The following is a 10,592-nucleotide window of genomic DNA, read 5'->3' as shown; positions in this document are numbered from 1 at the left end:
CAATATCAAAATTGAGTAAGAGCACAACAAAAACAACAACAAAAAAAATAAAGAAAAGAAAAGAAAACTACAGGCCAATATCCCTGAGGAAACTAGATGCACAACTATTCAAGAGAAAAATGAAACAGCAAGCTAAATTCAACAGTACATCAAAAGGTAATACACCATGAACAAGTGGGCTTTATTCCAGGGATATAAGGATGGTTCAACATATGCAAATAAATTAATGTGATTCACCACATAAAGAGAATTAAAAAGAAAAACTATATCATCATCTCAACAGATAAATAAAAAGTTTTCAATATAAAAAAATCCTCAACAAATTAAGCATTGAAGGAACATACCTCAAAGTAATAAAAACCACATATGACAGGCAAATCAACAGTCAACATTATACTGAATAGGAAAAGTTAAAAACCTTCCCCCTAAGAACTGGAATAAGACAAGGATGCCCACTTTTACCACTCCTATTCAAAATAATACTGCAAATTCTATCCAGAACAATCAGGCAAGAGAAAGAAATAAAAGCATTCATATTGAAAAAGAAAAATTTTTTCTCTGTTCATTGATGATGTGATCTTATACCTAGAAATCCCTAAAGACAACTCCAAAAGACTTCTAGATTTAATAAATGACTTCAGTAAAGTTTCAGGACTCAAAATCAATGTACAAAAATCAGTAACATTTCTATACACCAATAACTAGAAGCAAACCAACAACTCAGCCATGTTTACAATAGCTTCAAAAAAACTGAAATACCTCATAATACATTTAATCAAGGTGAAAAATCTCTACAGGGAGAATTATAAATGCTGATGAGCATAACTGTAGATAACACAAATGAATGGAAAAACATCTCATGTTATGGAACAAAAGAATCAATATCATTTTAATGACAATTAAAAGCAATCTGCAGACTTGATGCAATCCCTATCAAACTAGCAATCTCGTTTTCCCAGAATTAGAGAAAATACTTCTAAAATTCACATGGAATCAAGAAATAGCCAAAGCAATTCTAAGCAAAAAATACAAAGCTAGAGCCATCACACTACCTGACTTCAAATTTTATTACAAGGCTCTAGTAACCAAAACAGTATATAAAAATAGACATCTAGATAATGGAACAAAACAGGGAACCCAGAAATACAGCCGCCTCCTACAACTAACCAATATTCAACAACATTGACACAAATATACCATGGGAAAAGGATACCCTTTTCAATAAATGGTGCTTGGAAAAAATTGGATAGCTATAGGCAGAACAATAAAACTGGACACCTATCTCTTACCATATACAAAAATTAACTCAAAATGGATAGAAGACTTAAATATAAGACCAAAATTATAAAAATCCTAGAGGAAAACCTAAGAAAAACTCTTCTGGTTAATGAACTAGGCAAAGATCTCAAAAGCAAGGGCAACAAAAACAAAAAATAGACAAATGAGACTTAATTAAACTTAAAAGCTTTTGCACAACAAAAGAAATAATAAATATAGTAAACAGACAATCTACAAACCGGGAAAAAATATTTGCATATCATGCATCTGACAAAGGGCTGATATCCAGAAACTATGAGGAACTCAACAACAACAAATTAATCCATTATAAAGTGAGCAAAGGACAAGAACAGACCTTTTTCAAAAGAAGACATACAAGTGGTAAATAAATGTATAAGAAAATGTTCAATATCACTTTTTAATCAGGGAAAAGCAATTTAAAACCACAATGAGATACCATCTTAAATCTGTCTCAGGGCTATCATTAAAAAGTCCAAAAAACAACAGATATTGATCAAAATGTGGAAAAAGGGAACACATACACTGTTGACTGGAATGTAAATTAGCTCAACTTCTATGGAAAACCATATGGAGATCTTTCAAGCAATTAAAGATAGACTTACCATTTGATTTAGCAATCTTGCTACTGGGTATCTACCCAAAGGAAAAGAAATCCTTATATTAAAAAGTTACCTATATTGGTGTGTTTATCATAGCATTATTCACAATAGCAATGTTATGATATCAACCTAGGAGTCCACCAAGGGATAATCAGATATTAAAAAGTGGCAGATACAATGAAATACTACTCAGTCATAAAAAAGAGTGAAATCATGTCTTTTGCAGCAACATGGATGGAATCTTAATTAATGGCTTTAATCTTAAGTGAAATAACTCTGAAACAGAAAGTCAAATATTGTATATTCTCACAAGTGGAAGCTAAACAATAGATACACATGGACCTACAGAGTATAATAATAGACATTGGAGATTCCAAAAAGTGACAGGGTGGGAGACGGGTAAGGGAAGAGAAATTAACTCATCCCTTTATTGGGAATATGTATTATTATATTGGGTATATTATTATTGCATATAATATTGGCTATATTATGGATATGCATCATTATATTGGGTATAATATATTTTAAATATAGTATTTTAAATGTTATTTAAAATATAATATTTAAATATGTTATTTAAAATATAATATTTAAATATAATATTTTAAAAAGTAGCATATACAAACAATGGAATACTACTCAGTCATGAAAAAAGAATGAAATAATGTCTTTTGCAGCAACATGGATGAAACTGAAGGCCATAATCTTAAGTGAAATAACTCCGAAACAGAAAGTCAAATATTAAATGTTCTCATTTACAAGTGGAAGCTATAAAATAAATGTTATTAATGATAATATTTTAAATATAGTATCATTATATTTATTTATTATTATATTGGGTATAATGTACAATATTTAGGTGACAGTTACATTAAAAGCCCAGATGTCACCACACAATATATCTATGTAACAAAAGTGCACTGTATCCCCTAAATGTATAAAAATAAAAAGTATATAAAATATAATTTCAATCTTAAAGGAAATAGATGACATAATATATTAAAACATGTAATAAGTTGAATATGACATATTCACTATGTATTACACTGAATATTCTGAAGATGATATATTTATTTTACCCAATATATCAAAATATTTCAATGTGAAACATAGTGACTACTGGGCAGCTAACCTCTGCTTCATGCAACTATCCATTTCATTTACATGCTCTACAAATTAAACTTCTTTAATCACACTAATTTTTTGATAAATTGAAAATAGATGGTAGCTTCAGAAATATTTTCAAAAATTGATACATATATGTGAAAATTTAACTTTATTGTGACATAATATATATATATACTAAAATGCATTAAGCTAAGAGTCTAGTTCTATGAGATTTGAACCTATGCAGGCATGTCACTGCTGCTATATTCAAATACAGAAAATTTCAATTACTCCAAAATGTTCTTTTGGATATCTTTGCAGTCACTCACCTCTTCAAGTTCCAGGCAGACATTAATAGGTTTTCTGTCATTTAGAATTAATGTTGTCTAATATAGAAATATATATAGAATTATTATAGACTATATATGGAATTCGTATGGTCAGTCATTAAAATTTTAGGTCATTCTAATGGGTTTGCAGTGCTAATCCTTAGTAACTAAAGATGCTGATCACCTTGGCAGGTGCTGATTGATCATTTGATATCTTGGTTTTGTGATGTGTCTGCTGAAATCATTTGCACATTTTCCTAATGGAGTTTATTTATATATTTTGGATATAAGAATATATTGCTAATATTTGCTTCCACTTTGTAATTTATCTTTTTCAAGTATGTGATAATGAATAGTGTCTTTCAGAGATCAAAATATTTCAAATTTGATGAAGTTTATGACTTTTTTCATGGTTTGTGCTTTTTGCATGCTAAGAAATCTTTTTCTGTGCTAGAGAGTAAAAGATTTTCTTCTATATTTTCTTGTATACATTTCTTATCTTCTGTTTTGCTCTAGCAATCCTTGATGTGAAGTAAGGATGTATATTCATTTTTTGTCCAAATGGATATTCATTTATTTTATGGACACTTTTCAAAATAATGTCTCTTCTGTATGCTACATTTTCACACCTTTATTGAAAATCAGTTGAGCATGTATGAGGTAGCATATTTCTTTCTTTTTGACTCTGTTCTAATCATATGCATGTCTATACCCATACAAAAATCACACTTTCCTGATTACTGTTTTTTTAATTGATCAGTATAAATACTACACTTTTATTTGCCTTTTCCCAAATTGTTTTGAGTATTCCGAACTACTTGTATTTTAATATACACTATGTGATTTATACTTTCAGTGAATATTTTCTACTTTATGGAATTTGTTCATACATAGTACAATGGAGAAATGTGCAAATGAAGCAATAGTTAAAAAATTTGGCTTTTTCTTGCATAGATAAAATGTATCCAGTCATCATAACCAATATATGTTCTAAGTTTAGCTATGCTATAATTAATTTACACTCAAAACTTTCCAAGTATATGCTTCAAATAATTCTACCATTTTGTGATTGATTATCTAGTATACTGGATTATATTTTAAATATTCAGCCTGCAATACCTGAAACTATTAGCTTAAAAATTAAATTTATTGAAAATGCTTATAAGCACAGGCTTTCAGCACTTTAAAAAATACTTAAGAACCCTGTAAAACTCCCAAATCGAAAAATATAAATGGTTTAAAAATCCATTTGTTCATTTAGACAGCTAAAGCTCATGAATAATACACAAGTAGCTCAGATTTTTATAAAAATCTAGTTTTTTTCAATTACATCTAGTTTTGCTTATTAAAGTAATCTAGAAATCATTTTACTTGTCTGTATAAAGACCAAGGGGCATAATTATAAAAGTAACATTCACTTTATTCCCATTGGAAAAAGACTGTCTTAAATAAAATAAAATAGGGATCTTTTTCAAGGAAAGTATAATAGAAAAACAGTATGTAATATATGCGGAAAACCAAAAGCATTACATTTTAAAGACTAAAAGATTAACAAAACTGGATAATCCAATAAAAAATAAGTAAAAATATGTGTTAACTAGAGACCATTTCATATTTGTCTCTCCATTAGAAAATAAGTGTTCCAAAGTATGATTAAGCATAATAATTTTTTCTCTGACTATTGGAAGTATTTTTTCCTAAGTGTTTTGTTTTATTTTTTGACTATACTCAGATATTTTTATCCATGTTTTAATGGTACTTAACACTCCTTTGCTCTTTTCTTTCTTCTTCTTTAATAAAATACACTTTAGAAAACTCTGTACCCAAAAGTATGGATTTGATGAAACTGAACAAAAGATAGAGATATAATTTGTATTAGGCAGGTTCTAAGATGGCTCTCAATGATCACCTCCTCCAGATATTTATTCTCATTTTTAATACCATTCCCTTGAACATGGGCTTACCTAATGACTTGCTTTTGACAAATAGAATATAACAAAATTGGTGAGATTTCACCTTTGACTTTAGGTTACAAAAAGTATGATTTTTTTCTTGGGCACGTTCTCTTGTTTTCTCATTTACTTGTTGTAGGAAGCCAGCTACCATGTGGAGAGCTGTGTTTTGGAGATCCCCAGTAGCAAAGTGTGATGTCTTCAACCATCATCCAGTAGGGATCTAAGTCTGTCAGTATTCACACAAAGAGACTGGAAATAGATCCTCCTCCAAGAGTCTTAGATGAAGGTAGCCATCCCAGCCAACAAATAGATTGTAGTATGTGAAACGCCGTAAGCCTGTGCACCTGGTTAAACCATGCCTAGGTTCTTCAACTCATAGAAATTGTGATATAATAATGTTTGCCCTTTTAAACTGCCAAATTCTGGGGTAATTTTCTACACTGTAAAGAATTATTTTTTACTATACTGTAATAATGGTCCCCTAAAGGATATGTCCACCAGGAATCTAAGAATATTACTTAATTTGGAATAAGATCTTTGCAGGTATAATTAAGATAAGAATCTTAAAATGAGATCATCTTAGATTATGGTTATTAGATTAAATCCAATAATAGGTGTCTTTATAATAAGAAAAGAAGGACACAAACTTACAAAAATGAAGAGGAAGTAAAGATGGAGGCAGAGATTTGGGTGATGTGTCTACCAGCAAAAAAAAAACCCAAGAATTGCCTACAACCAGAAACTAGGAGAGAGTCATGAACAAATTTTCTTCAGAGGCTCCAGAAGGTGCAGACACCTTAATTTTGCAGTTCTGGCCTGCAGAAGTAAGAGAGGATAAATTTCTGTTGTTTTAAGTCAGTATGTTGGAATTGGTTATAGCAGTCCTGGGAAGCTACTGCAGCAGTAGATAAAAGGTACATACATTAAAAAAAGGAAGGAGATATGGAGTATGTAATTGTCAAACTTTTATTGTAATATGTTACTTACAAATTATGAATATAAACAAGGCACATAGAAGATAAAAGTGATACAATAATTAAGTAAAAGTCATTAACTTGTAATAATGACAGAAAATTGCTTTTGCTTTATTTTAAACGTATTTAAAAATTTTTTATCATTAATATAGTATCTTAATATCTATGCAGACCCAAATGAAACTTACAGTGTGCTCAGCAAAGTACATTTCAGTGTTTGTGCATACATGCACACACATATATACATACACACACACACACACACATATATATATATATATACACATACGCACACAAATATATATATGAAGAGAGGGAGAGAGAAAGATTTTAAATTTACTGAGTAAATGTGAAGTTTGAGTACAGTACAGTTCTGTGACTTATGTTAACATTCACTGTTGAGCAATATTTTGTTATTGCTTTTGTTGCTGTTCAATCATCATTTTTTTTCTTTCTACTGTCTGCCCTCAATTTTAGGCATGAGAAGCCTGGAATTGAATATATCAGACTCTTGTTTAAGGGTTCTGGATATGATTACCTTCTGTGAAATGCAGTTACTCAAAACTTGGAAGGTAGAAAATTAATCAGAAGCCATGATCTTATTTGTCTAAGAATTGCAGCTAAAATATGACTTTGCACATGGGGGCTTTGCAGTGACCTTCATATTTCCCTGCCATCACACGAAGCTTGTAGATTAACCGTGACATTGATAGTGGTTTTGTACAGATTTCTGAGTCTGCATGTAAATAGTAACATTTAGACTATCAAGAACATGGCAGAGGCATCAATTCCAAGCTACTGTATAACTATCACCAATTTTTGCTCCTTTAGCCTGTCCTCAGTATTAAAGCCCTTCTGTTTGAAATATCTTGGATATTTGTATTATCTTTCACAGTCTGTTTGGTCAAAATAGAAGCTGAATTTAGAGCAAGTTTTAAAAATGAAATGAGAATAAAATATTTGAAATAAAATATTAAAATAATAATAAATGAAAAAATCATAAATATTACAATTTATTTTAATACAAGTTTTATGTATAATGATGTAACAAGATCAAAATTTGGAAAAAATCACTGTATGAGTCTAGCTTTCGTTATTTTAAGAAAAATAAAAGAAATAATGCAAAAGTGTAGACTTGGTTGTCTGCATTTTTTCCCCACAGCTTAACAAACTCTATGTGGGGTCAACCAGGAATTTAAAAAATAAAGTTATCTTATGTGGGGCACCCCAGAAGCACTACTTGACATAATAACATGATTGCAAGTGTATTCGGGAAGTAAGGACAGGAAGAACTGAGAGATAATGACAAAGTGAAACAAAGAAGAACAAAAAAAAACAAACAAACAAGAAAATGTGTATTAGTTACTGGGTTGCCACAGTGGAAAATTAGGACATAATCCTTCTAGGGCCCCACTGAAAGAATATCTAGTACTAAAATAAATCTTCAAATTTTAAGTAACAGATCCTATTTGCCCTGCTGTGATGCTCCTAAAAGAACAAATGAGTCAGAGTCTTGATATGGGTTTAATTAATTCTATTATCTTAATAAAAAAATTGTTTTAATATGTAGACAATGGGAAGCCACAAGTGAGACTTCACTGACTCAAATAAAGTTTGATAAAAGCCATAAACTAATTTTCATTCCAATGATAGTTTTTTAGATATTTTGTGCAAAACATAAAATTAATACTCAGTGAGGTTCAATATTTAAAGGTAAATTCCAATGAAAAGTTATCAAGGATTAGAGTTTGGAAAATATGAAACTTTTTATTATTAAAAGAAATTCACTAGCACACAATTCCCCTAATGAGTGTATGGAGATAATGGAACAAGGTACAGTTTCAACACCACTGCTAAACTGAAAATGCCCTAAAAAATACACATTTGATGCCATCAACATAAAGTAAAGGTATTTATTTCTAAACTAGTTGAAAGTCCCTTATATTTCTGACATTTAATATTTTTTTAATTTGAAGGAACTTTAAAAGCAGGCATATAAAATATGCTTTCAGGAGGAAATGTGAGCTCTAAAATGTTAAGGAGCATTAGTATAGACAGAATGATTTCACTGGGGGGAAAAAAACCAGGAAGAGCCTAGCATGGAAAACAGGATAGCTCTTCTGGAGACTAGGTTTGGGGTGAATGGGAGTTTAAGGCTGTTTGTACTAATCACTTCCGTCACACCATCATTCAAGTCAGACAACTAGTTTCACTAGCTTTTTGACCTTATTAACATGATGCTTGACCAAATTTATTCAACAATTCAGTTGAAATGGCAGGACTACAAACAGGCTTAGGCTTTGCAAATGCTACCTATAATTTCAAGTCAGTTGACAGAATTCACTGTGTGCAGAGCATGTGTATAATGCAATAATTATTTTAAACATTTTTCTCCTCTCCTAAACCTGCTAATCCTGCTCTCCTCACTTTACTCTCAAGAGATCACTGATTCCTACATTAGGGAGAAAATATACCAAATAAAAATTCTATTATGATATGCCACTCACACAAATTTTAACTGCCAGTTATGGCCTATTTTGACAAATATGCCTGACTTTCAGAGACCTCAATATGCTAATACCCTGATAACCATATTTTATTATTATTGTTATTGCTTTCATTTGAAATGTGGAAATGTGAATTTCACTCAGCAGAGCATTCTTTTGAGGAAAAATAGGATGACATCTCCAAGATCACTCCACTAGAATATATTTTTCTTTTCCAAATCCTATTCCCTGGGGACTATATTCCTTTTTTTCGATTAAATATTTCTCCAGTACTTTTAAAACCACTGACATAGGAATCTTATGACTATGGAATGGCTTAACTCGTCTAATTAAAACCAGTTTTATTCACATTTGTAACCAAAATATAAGTAGAAAAAGATGTAACATAAAAAAGAAAAATCATTTTGTGATTTCCTTATGTTAGCTTTCTTAGGATATACCTTAGCATCTTTGTAAGGAACAAGGTTACAAATGTAATAAGAACTCCCATGAATAAAACTTCTAGAATGCTGACTGGTAGCATGAAAATTTGTGTTTTAATAGAGAGTTGAAGTAGGCTACAATACCTAGTTGCTTTACAGAATAAATTGATAATTAATTCCACATTTGTGCGATTTCAGCATAATTTGGATTCATTCAGAGAAGTATTTTTTCTTATTCTTGGTAGAAAAGAATATGCAAGGAGGCCTGTTTGAATATAATGTGTTGGATAGTGTAATAGGATGGCTATACTGCAATCTTAAAAACAAAATTATAGCTATGTACTCATAGCTTCTTTGTACTGGGGAATGCCATCCAATGCTCTGATAAAAAGAACAATGGAGTTCATCAGATCTTCCTAACAACACAAAATGACATGGCTGGTCTACCAAATTCTTTCTAGAAAATTAACTTGGCCAATCAAAGACATATTTGTTTTGCATTTGAAATGCTCATACCTTAATAAGAATAGCTCATGACTACCATGCAAAGTAAATATTCATAAAAATGTTCATTGCCTATATATTTAAATAAATTATACTATTCAGTTAATGGAAGGAAAATAGGTCTGTCAACATTGATTTTATCTCTTCTTTGTGTGTATTTCAGAAAGTGAAAAAAAAGTAGTAAGAGTAGAATTACTCACTAAAAGCCAAATTTAAAAAAAAAAAAACTCCAACAATAAAACAAAACATAAAAACATAAACAAGATAGTAAATTTGCTTCAAAGAACATCCAGTTGTATTTCATTCTTCTCATCTTAAAGGACATTAATCAAGTTTATCTATTAATATGGACAAGGAAAATAAATTCCTATTGCCTCATTTTCCCTCAAGCACAAGCAGTTATCTTTTTTCCTGGTCACTAAAGAAAGGGGTGGCAGTGTTACTAGCCGCCTCCTGCCAACGGCATAGTAACAAGCCTAGAACTAGTCCTTGAGCAAATGTTTGGCCCTACCTCTGCCCATTACTCCTTGGCAATTAATAAACTTTTCTCTCTTATTTTCTTATTTGTAAATAAAGAATATAAGTGTCCAACTCTCTGATTCAAAAATACAACAAAATGGATATGAAAATATTTCTCATAAAATAAAAAAATATCAAAGTCATATAAGATAATCTTAACAGTTTGCTTTTTTAATGAAGGAACAAAAAAAGTTGATCTTGAAAACTACCTTGAAACTGGGTTTAACATGCCTATTTCCAGCTGCTTTATCTGTTACGTTCAGTACTGTTTCAGGATTATTAACCCAACAATTGCACCAACAATGCCAGTGCATGTAGAGTTGAGATATTTTCCTCTCATGCATTAATAAATTATTTTCTTTAGCATGAAGGGAAAT

Source organism: Callithrix jacchus, chromosome 3, assembly GCF_049354715.1.
Source record: "Callithrix jacchus isolate 240 chromosome 3, calJac240_pri, whole genome shotgun sequence".
NCBI lineage: Eukaryota > Metazoa > Chordata > Mammalia > Primates > Cebidae > Callithrix > Callithrix jacchus.
This window is presented reverse-complemented; position numbering follows the sequence as displayed.